Here is a 14,900-nt window from a genome sequence, read left to right as displayed (position 1 = left end):
GGTCGCCTGAGACAATAATGCTGTCCCATGCAACATCAAGTACCTTCCCAAACTGGGAAAAATACTTGACTAAAAAACTTAGCCTCAAGTTCAGAGGGAGCCAGTGGCATCTCAGTTTCACTGTCTGTTTCTCATAAGGGCAGATAAGGATCCGAATCCCCTGGCTTGTCACTAGGACACCAACTTTACATAGTTTATCTGCTGCAGCTCTGCTTTTCAAGGTGATGAACCATCTGTGTCTCTTCTCCTTCTTCCAGATCCCACGAACATCCTCAGGCTTAGTATACGGCCTCACCAAAGAAAACAGTGAACTTCGGTCAATGTTCCGGCAGTCTGACTTGTACAGGGCAACAGTGCACTTCGCTACGTATGGGTCATAGTACTGTAGGTCAATCTTTTTTAATTTTCATAAATTTATTCTGGTACTGGAAATTTAACAAGCGCAGACAGTGCAGATTGCTATCTCCTCATTTTAAAAAAGTCTATCACAGTGTAGAGGAGATAACATTAACAATCAGATTTTATCAGAAGAAAGAAGAAAATGTTTCATTTAGTACTGCAAGATTTAAGACCATTTATGCATTATTACACTCCGAGGTCTCTCAACTGTCCCATTCACCATTGCTTCCTCAGTCACTGTTAAGGAATAACCAACATAGGGTCTGCCTGCAATCAATGTAAAGGATTCCTCAAACATCTCTATTGTTCCCACTAAGACTTCTCTGGTGTTTCGTCTCACTTCATCCTGCAGAAGCATTGGGAATCCATTCACATATCTCAGTATGTCCGTTTTGTCAAATTCCACTTTTAGTCTGGTACTGTCTTTCTTCCTGTACAACTTGAAGTTGAATATCCAGTATGGCGACTTAGGGGAATGAGATCCGAGTCGTGGAATCACTGTCTTCTTCACATCTGTCTAATCCTTGTCAGGCACACTGTCACTTTCTGACTCTATGTCTCTCCTCTTTGTCTGAATCTCACTGTCCTCTGCTTCCTCTTGGTCCTGTTTTCTCTTCTGTGACACATCCACATTAGCCTCTCCATCCACATTAGCCTCTCCCTCCTCCATCTCTTCCTCCTCTGAATCCACTGAACTTTCCTCATCCTCCTTTCGTGTAACTGGCTCTTCTGCAAGTGTCTCTATAACTTGTTTCGTCCTGTTCTCACACATGGATCTAACATGTCCATAAGTGTGACACCTGAGGCACAGCGGTAGTCGTCCTGGTGCCATGATAAGGATACTCTGTTTCTTGCCAAACTTGACAACATGTGGAATCCTCTGTAAGCTGTCTCCTTCAAGTTCGATCCTGACATATCTAATCTCAGTCTGAATTCGTTCTCCATCAAGCATCTTGGTCTCAAAGTACACATCCATTACCTTCCCAAACTGGGAAAAGTAATTCCTCAAGAATGAATGTTTCACTGTTGCGTGCAACCAGTGTATCCTCAACAGAATCACTTGAGCACCATAACTTGAGAACATTAGGGCATTGTTTCCGTATCTCACTTCCTGTGATTTCTTCAATAGTTCCACATGGTCCTTGGTCTTAAAAGTCACATAGTACTTGCCTGGCTTTTCCGTATTCCAAACACTGGTACAATCCCTGGTCTTCAATGAAGGAAAGCTAGCAACAATAACCTTCAATACACCCTCCTTGGAAATATTCCTCTGAAGCGAATCCACACACAATGTACGTGAAACACAATCCTGATCAATATACTCCTCTGGTATATCCCCTGCATCGACAGCAGTTACTAAAGCCAGAGTGAAAAGGGGGGAAGACCACTAAATGCCACACACTTGAACATGCAAGTGATGCCCAACCGTAGACCTGTAATCAAGGAAGCGTCAGTCAATCACAAAAAGCAAAAAAACACAAAAAGTCACACATAAACCTCCATAAACTGGAACAACATCCCCTGGAAGAACAGAGTCTTTGATCGTAGCAAAAAGGCCGAGAAGCTGCAAACCAAAGCAAGTTTGGGCACTATTGGTCAATCTTTTTTCGTTTGAATAAAATATTTATTAATACAGGTACTTACATTTGCAGACAGTGCTCATTATTATCATCCCTTAAAATAAAAGTTATCACAGAGTTTTGGGATGACAATTTTAACAATAAAAGAACTACAGAGGAAAGAGGGAAAGTGGGGCCATAAATCGGGACCTAATATTCTATTATGGACATTTTTCCCGGTTATTATTAATCTAATTATAACAAAGATAGTAGATATCAATATTTATACCATGCATTTATCAATTTATACAGTCATATAACAGTTGAAAACATGCGAAACAGGGACATAAAAGCAGAACCTATACATTTAGAATGGACAAGGTTGTTTGATTAATGAAGCATTACATTTGTAACTTTATAGCATAATATTACATGCTTTACATTTATAACAGGCACAGAAGACAAAACGACGGCCTATTTGCCAAAAATGAACATCATGGAAAGAAAAACATATATTACAATAGTGGTATTATTATAATACATGTAGTTAACAATGAAGGCATATTGCAAGAGATAATCCGTTAGAATTGTCATATATATCTAATATGTTATACCACTATACAACATCAGTGATGCTATGTTCAAACTTTACATATTATATGTACTATATGATCAATATAAAGTCCAGGATGACAAGATTCTGCGTGACATAGATTACGATACTTTGCTTCCAAATTTTTACGGAGGGACAGACGGTCAGATTTTCTTGTAATTTGTATCAAATTTAGAAATTTTCTAATTTTGATTTTAAAATTGTCCCACCATATGAAATCAATTTTATCCAAAGTAGGTATATGTGTTTTACAAAATCCACCAAACAAAATTTTAAAAGATTCATCAAAAATATTATTATTACATTTCCAATAAGAGTTACCAAAATCTATGCCTTCAATATCTTTAATTCTTACCGTCACATATTCATGGTCTGAGAATGCGCATGGGGAGATTCTCGTAGATTCGACAGCGGACAGGAGGGAAGAAGTTACATAGAATCTATCAAGTCGGGAACCAACACCAGTAGAATTTCGCCAAGATACCGCCGCCAAGTCTGGAAAAGAAGAACGAAATGTGTCAGATATAGAAAAATCAGAGACCCATTTTTTAATAATACTACTTCCTGCTTGATCAGTTTTTTTATTTCCACCAATTTTATCTAATTTAACATTAAGGACACAGTTAAAATCTCCCCCTATTACTAAAATTCTATTTGGTAACTAAATATTTACTTAATGAATTGTAAAACGCCACTCTATCAGCTGGAATGTTTGGTGCATAAACGTTGAAAAAACGTATTTTTTCCCTTGTATTGTTAAATCCAATATGATATATCGACCATCAACGTCTAAACGAAACTGATCAACAGCATAAATAACACAATTATTTACTATTATTCCCACCCCTCTGCTAACATAAGATCCAAAAGCCCAGAATCCCTTCCCATTAAATTTTGATTCATAAAACTTTGCTAATTTTAAATTATACACATGGGTCTCTTGTAGAAATAGAACATCAATGCTCGAATTAAATTTGTGTGATAAAATATTAATTTTTGACGAATCATCCAGCAAACCATTACAGTTGATTGTTGTTACATTATACATTTTATATGAAATGCATGAAACAATTGTACATAACAGAAATAATGTAATATACCTCCTCTTTTGAGGATATGTTTTATCCGTCTGTGTTACATCCATTCTTCTGTCTCATAGTCGATGGGCATTGCTTAGGTTATTATCAAGAAGACAGGATCACTCTGAACTCTGACCCCTCCTGAATCACACACCACATCCGAGTAAGATTTACCAGTGGACCTACTGTCTTTGGCCTGCCTGGGAGTACATGGACTGTTACTCGACTCTCGCCTCGTCTTTCCCCTACCTTTTCCCCTACTTTTGGACCTACTCTTTCTCTTAGCTGTCTCTGTAGGCACAGTAAAAGCATCGTCACTCGTATCCATAAGGTTATGAATTTCTTTAAGGCACTGCGAATCAGAACCAGAAAGACTTGCAGCTACTGCTGCAATGACATCCACTGTAGAAGAGGTACTGGGCTTTGGTTCAGCCACGTTCACATTCTCACCTTCTGTCTCCTTCTCCCTTTCCCCATCTACCTTCTCCATTTCCTCATCTACCTGCTTGCACATGTCATCATTACATACTGGTTCATTTTCTTTGTGCCCAATATTCTCTGAGTCATCACCTTCACCTACACCTACACCTTCTCCTTCTTCACCATTCTCACTCACCTCCTCTGACACATTGTCTCCTTCAGACATCCTCTTTTTCTCCTCTCTGATACTCCGCTGCATTACACGGTTAAAGAACTCGTATGGCTGTGCCTGACAATTGTTCCTCATGTGACCTTTAAAGCCACATCGAAGACACATGGGAGATCTTCCCAAAATGGCAAACAACATGGTCATTCCATCTCCTAATCTCACTATGTGAGGAACATCATCAATCACACCTTGATTCAGGACCATGCGAACAGTTCTCACTCCAGTCCTAACCGTTGCCTTTCCAGAAAGTGTCACAGTGTCTCTGGTGATATCCAATATCTCACCATATCCTTTCAAAAAGTTTCTAATGAAGGATTCTTTTACATCATCGTGCAACCAGTGGATTTTTATTTCATGAATCTTTTTTTATACGAGGTAATAAGGATGTCTATTCCCTTGTAATAGATTCTCCCGGCCTCAATCAAAAGTTTTGCCCTCCTTTTGTCCTTAAAGGTAACATAAAATGCTCCCCCTTGATTGGTATTCCAGATGGAAATAACATCTTTTCAAGAAATATTTTGTAACGTAGCAACAATAGCATCAAACAACAGTTCTCTCGTGAATGGTCTCACCTTGCACTCTGCCGTGATGGTGCATGCATAACTTGACTCGTCTCTGTACATCCGATGAACAGGTGTCAAAACTGGCGCCGCAGCCAAGGCCATGGTGATGAAGGAGCAAGTGGGGGGGTGACCACTAAAGGTCCACTGAGTACTAAAGAGTACTCAGTACTAAAGAGTACTCAGTGCCCGCCCATAGACCTGGATAAGAGAAGTGTCCGTAAAATGTCAAAGATCACACAGCAGAAATTACACAATATTCACCTAGTGATCCTTCTGTAATCCACTTGCCGATGTAAGAAGACGTCTCTCGGAATTGCATTAGAGCTCCGCCAGAGCCATCATGAAACAGCAAATGGGGAATTATTGTAACATGTTTTTGGAACAGCATAATCGACACCGACGCAGAATGCACAGGATTACATCACATCCGTCTACACCCACTTATGGAAACAACGCAAACGACATTAACGTGCTACTTTGTCGTCGGATTCCAAGGGCAATCAACTCTTCAAGGACCATGTACATAGCAACGCCCAGTCTCAACTAATTTGCATACGTTTAATAAAAACAACAAGCCGATTTAATTAGCCACAAACCGTGACACTGATCCCGTAGGGAGCAATAGCCAGGGCGTCAGCCATTTAAGTGCAATAAACGCCTCTCTAGTAACCATCTGGGGATTACTACAGTTTAGACCTACAGCCTAGTCTCAACTAACTTTAAAGTCGATTTAATTCGTGACACTGATTGGCAATCAAACAGTGTTATCTGGGGATTCATTTAACGACACCGACAATCAAACAATGATGATGAGAGAAGTGAAGGCTTAAAGTCATCGTAGTACATGCGTTCAAGTCAAGAGCAAGGCGCATGCGCACGATAGCAGTACTCGGCGGGAATAATCATCCATTCAAACATAATTATAACGCGGAGGCTGTGATAATATGAGAATGAATAAAGAATGACATAAGTTTTTAAACGAATGAAATAGACATGGTTTATTTCTGGATGCCTATGCAAACTATGCCACGTGGGCATGTTCAAGGCATGTCGGGTGAAAGAAAAAAGAGAAATTATAAAAGTTATAATGCAGTCTGTTCACTTCATCTGTAAACAATCGTGTAAATCTGAAGTCATTTGCCAACATCAAGTTTGCCCCCTGTTGCCAAATGAATGACATATTTAGCTGGAAGTGTTATTTAGGGGATGGAAAGATTAAAAATATGGAACGCTTCACGAATTTGCGTGTCATCCTTGCGCAGGGGCCATGCTAATCTTCTCTGTATCGTTCCAATTTTAGTATATGTACTGCGTTAGCAATACACTTCTAGATTGGCATTACGTCCTTTTATAGGGAGGGGGTCTCACATGATTTTCAAACTGATGGAATATATATACATGTTATTCTTCAGTGCTGCTACTTAATTCATACACAATGATAACATGAATTTCAGTATTGTGGATGCCTTTAACCGTTTTCTTATTGTATTGTGGTAGTACTCTCAGTAGCTTTTATACATATTATAACATGTTTTGGACGCGGTTTTCATCATTCATAATCGACACCGACGCAGAATGCACAGGATTACATCACATCCGTCTACACCCATGCATATGGTATGTACAACGTTTTCCAAACGACATATACGTGCTACTTGTCGTCGGAGCTGTCCAAGGGCAATCAACTCTAAATAAACACACTGTGAAATCACTCACATGTACATAGCTATGTATAGCAATACCACAGAGAAGTAGCTTTTCAAAAGACTGGGTATTCTTTTACACTGACGTTATATATATGTTTAATAAAAAGCCATTTATAACAAAATGATGCTGGAGTGACCAGATTATAATGTTAGGGAAGTACGGGAGGCGAATGAAAACCACAAGGTTTCATGTGTACATCTGAGGTTCTATTCTTTGATTATATATGAGGCTCCCGTAGGAGCTAGCAAAAATTGCGCATGCCACCCAGTGAAGGGCGTCAGCACGGGGTATAGGGCCCGTAAGTCTCGCGAGGCGCTACTTCCGCTACTAGATTTCCGGTGACAAGCGAATGCGCAAGAACCAGTTGTGGTGCCAAATTGCGCGACCGCCTAATATGACCTTACTAGACCGGACCAAGTGTACTACCATGCTTGGCTGTCACAGCTGGTGACAGTCGTAATAATTGGATAATTTGGGGACGATAAGATCGAAAAATTATTATTCCTTCAAGGATTATCTGTTCCTTACTGACAACCGACAACCACGAGTCAATTCGAAAACATATGAGTACCTTTCTTTAGCTATAATATATTTTTGACAACCAGTGCAGTTCTATCGCTAAACGTGTTTCTTTTCAGTATCGCGGACTGTGTTTGTCACAAAACATATTTTGGGAATCAATGACATGGTTAACGTAAAATGCATTTGAGTAATCTGTATTGATATTGAATTAATAAAACTATTAATTAATATACTGCTATTCATAAAACAGCCATGTGTTACCAACTTTATCAAGTTGATGTTCTTTTCATATTTGGCCACATTGACTCTGTCATTTCCCTTTTCAATTAAAGTATGTAATTCCAAATTAGAATATTTTTGTTTGTTTAATGTGTTATTTATTTTCTAAATACATTTGTTATGCTGCAGCAATATTCCATAACTATTCCAAATTAAAAACTATTTTTTACATATTCGATATATTTATATTTGTTAGAAACTATTTGAGATCAAATAGTTCCTAACAAATATCAATATTGATATGTAAAAAATAGTTTTTTAATTTGGAATAGTTACAAAATATTCAATAGAGACAATTGGCTTTATGCAATGTAAAATGCATGTGCATAAATACTTGAGGTACTAATATAAATACTTTGTAAACTAGTTGGTAGGCTTAATAATTTTACTCTCTTCCAAGTCCAAGGGATGATTGTATGCAAGTTCAGGTGACAGAATGACTCAAAGATACAAGAAATAATGATAACATGAATTTCAGTATTGTGGATGCCTTTAACCGTTTTCTTATTGTATTGTGGTAGTACTCTCAGTAGCTTTTATACATATTATAACATGTTTTGGACGCGGTTTTCATCATTCATAATCGACACCGACGCAGAATGCACAGGATTACATCACATCCGTCTACACCCATGCATATGGTATGTACAACGTTTTCCAAACGACATATACGTGCTACTTGTCGTCGGAGCTGTCCAAGGGCAATCAACTCTAAATAAACACACTGTGAAATCACTCACATGTACATAGCTATGTATAGCAATACCACAGAGAAGTAGCTTTTCAAAAGACTGGGTATTCTTTTACACTGACGTTATATATATGTTTAATAAAAAGCCATTTATAACAAAATGATGCTGGAGTGACCAGATGATAATGTTAGGGAAGTACGGGAGGCGAATGAAAACCACAAGGTTTCATGTGTACATCTGAGGTTCTATTCTTTGATTATATATGAGGCTCCCGTAGGAGCTAGCAAAAATTGCGCATGCCGCCCAGTGAAGGGCGTCAGCGCGGGGTATTGGGATTAGTTTTCAACTAGCAATAACCACGCCTCGGATGAACCTCTTTTTTTTTTTTTTTTTTTATTTCATATAAAGTTGCGTCTTCTATGGAGACTACATATGTACATGTATATACACATATTTACATGGAAATTGTACAAACATATTTAAAAGCATATTTACAATTGAAAGAATTTACTATTTACAAATTGTTACATGTAAATATACTGTTTTACCATTTAACACAACTCAACTGTCAAAGAGAAATTCTATCTGATTGTTGGGAGTCAGTTTACAAAACACACGTACATCAACCCAATATTTCCTGAATACATCATATGGAAATCGCAACTTATCACATAAAATTCTTAAACGCAGTTTTTCAACAAATCCAGCAAACATGTTTGTTGATGAAGTTGGTTTATGCCAAAATTTAACCTTTGACCTCACTTGCCAAATATGATATTTCGCAAGACACACAAGATATAATATGACTGAATGCCTGTATTTACATTTAACACGAGGAAGGTTATGAAACCTGATCATTTCAAAATCTAAATCCACCACACCACAAGATATATCAAAATCCAACTATGTACAATATTCCACAAATCCTTAACTACTTCACATTGAAAAACAGGTGTTTTAAAGTCTCTGTTTCTGAACAAAATGTACACTTTTGTTGAATGTAAAATTGCGACAATACCAAGTGTAATTAGTTGAAACAATACAGTGCATCATACGCCATGCAAAACTCTTGCACATAGGATCCAGAAATGGATTACATAGTGACTGAAAACTAACTGAAAAGTTAATGCATGGAAACAATGTTGTCACTCTGGGTTTCATTACAACAGCATTAATTATTAAGTGATAAAAGTCTTTCGTGTGCATTGGAGTATTCCAATCAAAATGTGGGTAAAGCATCATAAAATACCTAAAGGATATCAAACATTTTTCATAATAACTGGGAATGACAGGAGAGTGTGGAATTAAGTTCGATGCAAAACTAGGATTGACCTTCCTAAGAGCAATACCAACCCAGTAGAGAGCAAACTGTGCCCACTTGCAAGAAGAATTATTGATAAACATATACAAATGAAATAAATTGAGAGCATGGAGACGTGAAATAAGATGAACAAAATTTACACCACCATTTAAAACGCTATTATATAATATGTTACGGTTCAGTGGTTCTAATTTGTGAGAATCCCAAAAGAAACTGAAAGCCATCCTTTGTATGAGCTTACAAAAATGACTTGGCATCTGTGTAACTCCTGCAGTATACCAAACCTTAGACATAGCCATACTCTTGATAATCGTGGACTTTCCAAACACTGACAACTGTCTATCTTTGAAACCAATAAATAGTACACCATGAAACTTTACCAATATTTCATTCCAGATGTCATCATCAGTAATGTTTCTGCCAAATTTAACTCCCAAAATTTTACATGAATCTGGCCACGATATTCCAAACGGATGATCTGCTGAAAATTTCCACTTTCCAAATGTAAGTCCCTTTGTTTTATTAACATTCAGTTTGGCACCAGATGCCTTTCCATACAACACACTCAAATCTAGCAAACGTTTTACGCTCCGGCCATTCATACAAATTCCAGTACCATCATCTGCATATGCTGAAAACTTGGCTTCCTCACTGGAACCTGGAAGTTTTATGCCCGAAATTGAACTATCATTTCGTACTTTTATGGCAAACGGTTCAAATACCAGTACATATAACAAAGGAGATAAACTGCAACCTTGACGTACACTCCTAGTAACCGGAAAGGAAGGAGAAAGGTGACCATTAACAAGCACTGAACTTGATATATCAGTGTATAAAAGCTTAACCCAACGAATAAATTGAGGCCCAAACCCATATTTATGTAAAGCTTTGAACATAAAATCATGGTTTACACGATCAAACGCTTTCTCCTGATCGAGACAAACAAAGGATACTGACAAGTCTTTCTGCTGAACATAATCGATGACATTTCGTATCAAATGCAAATTATCATGAATAGATCTACCCTTCACAGCGCATGTCTGATCCGGATGTACAATGCTTGATATAACTAATGACAATCTATTCTGTAAAACTCGAGAAAGCGCCTTATAATCAACACATAGCAAACTAATAGGTCTCCAATTCTTTAATAAGTACGGATGTTTACTGTCCTTACATAAAAGTGATATACAACCATGTTTTTGACTGGCACACATATGACCCAGATTAAAGGAGGAATTGTATAAATTAGGTAAAATATCACCAAACAAATCCCAAAATGCCAGATAAAATTCTTTAGACAAACCATCCAAACCAGGAGACTTATTAGACTCCATACTTTTAAGGGCTGCAAACACTTCATCATTGGTAATCATACCTTCACATATATCAGACCGATTCCCTAGAGATGGCAAATTATCTATAAATTCATCACAGTAGAAGTCATCAATATCCTCTTCAGTAAATAAATCAGCAAAGAAGTTTCTACAGTGATTAGAAATGTCATTCTGTGAAGTGTAAACGTTTTGATCATCAATGAGTTTATGAATAACTTTAGCACCAGAATGTTTAAACTCAGTTTGTAAAAAGAATTTAGAAGGCTTTTCATTATTGTCTAATAGTTTGCTCGTGAATGAATCATAGCACCTTGAGCAGTATCAAATATAAAATTGTACAACTGTTTCTTAACTGCAGTAAGTTGATCTGTAAAAGCACCAGGAGACTTGCTTTCAGCTTCTAATAGATCCCTGTATCGGCGTTGAAGTTGAAACTGAACATTTCTCTTGACATTTACTCTTTTAACACAATAACTAGAAATATACCTTTTAATTTCAACCTTGAGATCCTCCCACTCAGAATGTGACAGAGTGGTACTGACATCTAAACCATTCCAAAAATTTCGAAAAGACATCTGAAAGGCTCTGTCTTCTAATATAGAGTTATTTATTTTCCAGTACCCTGGACCAACTGAGATCGAATCCAATAGGATAAAATCAAATGAAAAATAATCATGATCGGAAAAGGAACATGGCATTAATCTACAATTACGAACATTATCCAACACACAAGAAGATGTATAGAACCTGTCTAGTCTACATGAAATGTTTCCTTGACGCCAAGTAGTAAGAATGCACTTAGGATTCTGAAACCGGAATGGATCAGTCAAATGGTAATTATTCTGAATATTTTGAAGAATTTTAGAACCATCACTTCCTGCAAGAGGATTACCACCAACTTTGTCCAATGAAGTATCCATTACAAAATTAAAGTCCCCTCCAAGTATTATGAAACGCCTTGTAACCAGATGAATATCTAGGGTAGTAAGAAACTCTCTTCTATCAGTGGCATCATTTGGACAATAGACATTAATAAATCGGAAAGATTTATCACATACATCAACATCCAATACTAATAAGCGACCATCAAAGTCATAATGAAATTTAACTATTTTAAAGCTTAACTTATTTGATAAGAGAATACCCACCCCACAAGAAGCCCCTGTACCAAAACTCCAAATCGCCTTGCACCCGAGTTCTCTCTCAACACTCTGACCCTCTTTTACACAAGCAACATGTGTCTCTTGCAAAAATAAAACATCTGCATTCATTTCATTCCATTCATACTTCAACATTCTCCTTCTAACCCCTCCCCTTAAACCAGAACAATTTAATGTACAAACGGAAAACAGTTTAGTGTTAATTCCTTGATTCGTGGCCATTATATCACAAAACAAACATATGTGAATAAGCATACTCACTTAAAAGAGATATCCCATTATAGAAGGTAATCCTTGACGAATATCTCCAAGGTGAAACATATGAATCCAACACAATGAATCCAGTGAGCTCTCTCTCATTCAAGAGAAAGTAAAAGTACACATATATCACTCCCACATGGGAGAAGCCAGTGCGTCTGTGTTTAAGTCCATTTTCTGTCTCATTGTCCATATGCGTTGTCTTGTCTGTTTCCATCAAAGTCAATTCACTCAATGTCATCCGGTGGATCAGTTCTCTGCTTCTTCTTCTGGGTTTCAGAGGCAGATGTTCCCACACGAACCACACCCCTTGGCTGTAGAGTTACCAAAGCCGCTGCCAGGACACCAGATGGCATACCTGACAGGACATGGGTAGAAGGAGGGTTCTTTTGGGGGGAAACCTTCTTCACTATATCCGAATATGTCCCAGATTTTGGCAGTGTTTCGACATGTTCCTCATCTGTAGTAAAGAGCTCTTTACCAGATTCGGCACAATCTGAAACAGGTCCGCTGTGATCAGAGTTAACAAGTTCACTATCTGGTTGACCTTCTGATACATCAGCTTCTTCCACGTCATTCTGGTCACTCATTAAATCCACAGTCTGTTCTGTCTCAAGCGCATTAATGTCCTCTAGAACCTTGTCCGACACATCCGATAAGGAGATTTCATCATCTGGCTTTCTGGGGGTTCTGCTTGATAAAATTCCACGTGGAAAGAGAGATCCTGGCGCATCATCGTCATCTGCGGCTACATTTCTGAAATTCCTTGAACTTGAATTAGGACACACTGCTCTTACATGACCTAGTCTTCTGCACTTGAAACAGAGTGACATGCGTCCAGGAGCAGTAATCATCATAGTCTCCCCATCCTCAAAACGGACTATATATGGAATTGCATTCCTGCTCTCGTCACTCACTTCCAGCTTAACAATGGCCAAACCACTGTTACACGTGAGGTCGCCTGAGACAATAGTGTTGTCCCATGCAACATCAAGTACATTCCCAAACTGGGAAAAATACTTGGCTAAAAACTTAGCCTCAAGTTCAGAGGGAGCCAGTGGCATCTCAGTTTCACCGGATGAACCTCATTGGCTATGGTACCGCCACTGCGCAAAGCTAATGTTATAAGATATCCATAACTAAATTGTTGTTTCAAGGACCTACCAACGCCTAGTCTCAACTAATTTGCATACTTTAACAAAAACAACAAGTCGATTTAATTAGCCACAAACCGTGACACTGATTGGCAATAGCCACCCATTTAAGTGCGACTCTAGTAACTATCTGGGGATTACTACAGTTTAGACAGACACCTTAAATCTCAATCAAACAGTGTTAGATTCATTTAACGCCGACCCCAATGATGAGAGAAGTGAAGGCTTAAAGTCATCGTAGTACATGCGTTCAAGTCAAGAGCAAGGCGCATGCGCACGATAGCAGTACTCGGCGGGAATAATCATCCATTCAAACATAATTATAACGCGGGGGCTGTGATAATATGAGAATGAATAAAGAATGACATAAGTTTTTAAACGAATGAAATAGACATGGTTTATTTCTGGATGCCTATGCAAACTATGCCACGTGGGCATGTTCAAGGCATGTCGGGTGAAAGAAAAAATTATAAGAGTTATAATGCAGTCTGTTCACTTCATCTGTAAACAATCGTGTAAATCTCAAGTCATTTGCCAACATCAAGTTTGCCCCCTGTTGCCAAATGAATGACATATTTAGCTGGAAGTGTTATTTAGGGGATGGAAAGATTAAAAATATGGAACGCTTCACGAATTTGCGTGTCATCCTTGCGCAGGGGCCATGCTAATCTTCTCTGTATCGTTCCAATTTTAGTATATGTACTGCGTTAGCAATACACTTCTAGATTGGCATTACGTCCTTTTATAGGGAGGGGGGTCTCACATGATTTTCAAACTGATGGAATATATATACATGTTATTCTTCAGTGCTGCTACTTAATTCATACACAATGATAACATGAATTTCAGTATTGTGGATGCCTTTAAACGTTTTCTTATTGTATTGTGGTAGTACTCTCAGTAGCTTTTATACTTATTATAACATGTTTTGGACGCGGTTTTCATCATTCATAATCGACACCGACGCAGAATGCACAGGATTACATCACATCCGTCTACACCCATGCATATGGTATGTACAACGTTTTCCAAACGACATATACGTGCTACTTGTCGTCGGAGCTGTCCAAGGGCAATCAACTCTAAATAAACACACTGTGAAATCACTCACATGTACATAGCTATGTATAGCAATACCACAGAGAAGTAGCTTTTCAAAAGACTGGGTATTCTTTTACACTGACGTTATATATATGTTTAATAAAAAGCCATTTATAACAAAATGATGCTGGAGTGACCAGATGATAATGTTAGGGAAGTACGGGAGGCGAATGAAAACCACAAGGTTTCATGTGTACATCTGAGGTTCTATTCTTTGATTATATATGAGGCTCCCGTAGGAGCTAGCAAAAAATTGCGCATGCCGCCCAGTGAAGGGCGTCAGCGCGGGGTATTGGGATTAGTTTTCAACTAGCAATAACCACGCCTCGGATGAACCTCATTGGCTATGGTACCGCCACTGCGCAAAGCTAATGTTATAAGATATCCATAACTAAATTGTTGTTTCAAGGACCTACCAACGCCTAGTCTCAACTAATTTGCATACTTTAACAAAAACAACAAGTCGATTTAATTAGCCACAAACCGTGACACTGATTGGCAATAGCC

General features: G+C 38.1%; 1 long non-coding RNA gene and 4 other non-coding genes across 5 annotated transcripts; all 5 read right to left on the bottom strand.

Annotated features, from left to right (window-relative positions):
• Positions 1 to 6,079: 6,079 nt before the first annotated feature.
• On the bottom strand, positions 6,080 to 6,185 carry LOC124266975. Its single transcript, XR_006895912.1, has one exon. It is a non-coding gene; the product is annotated as a U6 spliceosomal RNA (small nuclear RNA).
• Positions 6,186 to 8,327: 2,142 nt separating this feature from the next.
• LOC124266945 lies at positions 8,328 to 13,258 on the bottom strand. Its single transcript, XR_006895903.1, has 2 exons — positions 13,223 to 13,258; positions 8,328 to 8,435 (listed from the first exon to the last, which is right to left on the bottom strand). It is a non-coding gene; the product is annotated as an uncharacterized LOC124266945 (long non-coding RNA).
• Positions 8,331 to 8,472, bottom strand: LOC124266980. Its single transcript, XR_006895917.1, has one exon. It is a non-coding gene; the product is annotated as a U4 spliceosomal RNA (small nuclear RNA).
• Positions 13,259 to 13,903: 645 nt separating the features above from the next.
• LOC124266974 lies at positions 13,904 to 14,009 on the bottom strand. The gene has a single exon (XR_006895911.1). It is a non-coding gene; the product is annotated as a U6 spliceosomal RNA (small nuclear RNA).
• A 614-nt stretch (positions 14,010 to 14,623) lies between these two features.
• On the bottom strand, positions 14,624 to 14,763 carry LOC124266979. The gene has a single exon (XR_006895916.1). It is a non-coding gene; the product is annotated as a U4 spliceosomal RNA (small nuclear RNA).
• Between the last annotated feature and the right edge of the window lie 137 nt (positions 14,764 to 14,900).

This window comes from Haliotis rubra, unplaced genomic scaffold (genome assembly GCF_003918875.1).
Source record: "Haliotis rubra isolate DU_JTF1 unplaced genomic scaffold, ASM391887v1 Scf129, whole genome shotgun sequence".
Lineage (NCBI taxonomy): Eukaryota > Metazoa > Mollusca > Gastropoda > Lepetellida > Haliotidae > Haliotis > Haliotis rubra.
This window is presented reverse-complemented; position numbering and strand designations above follow the sequence as displayed.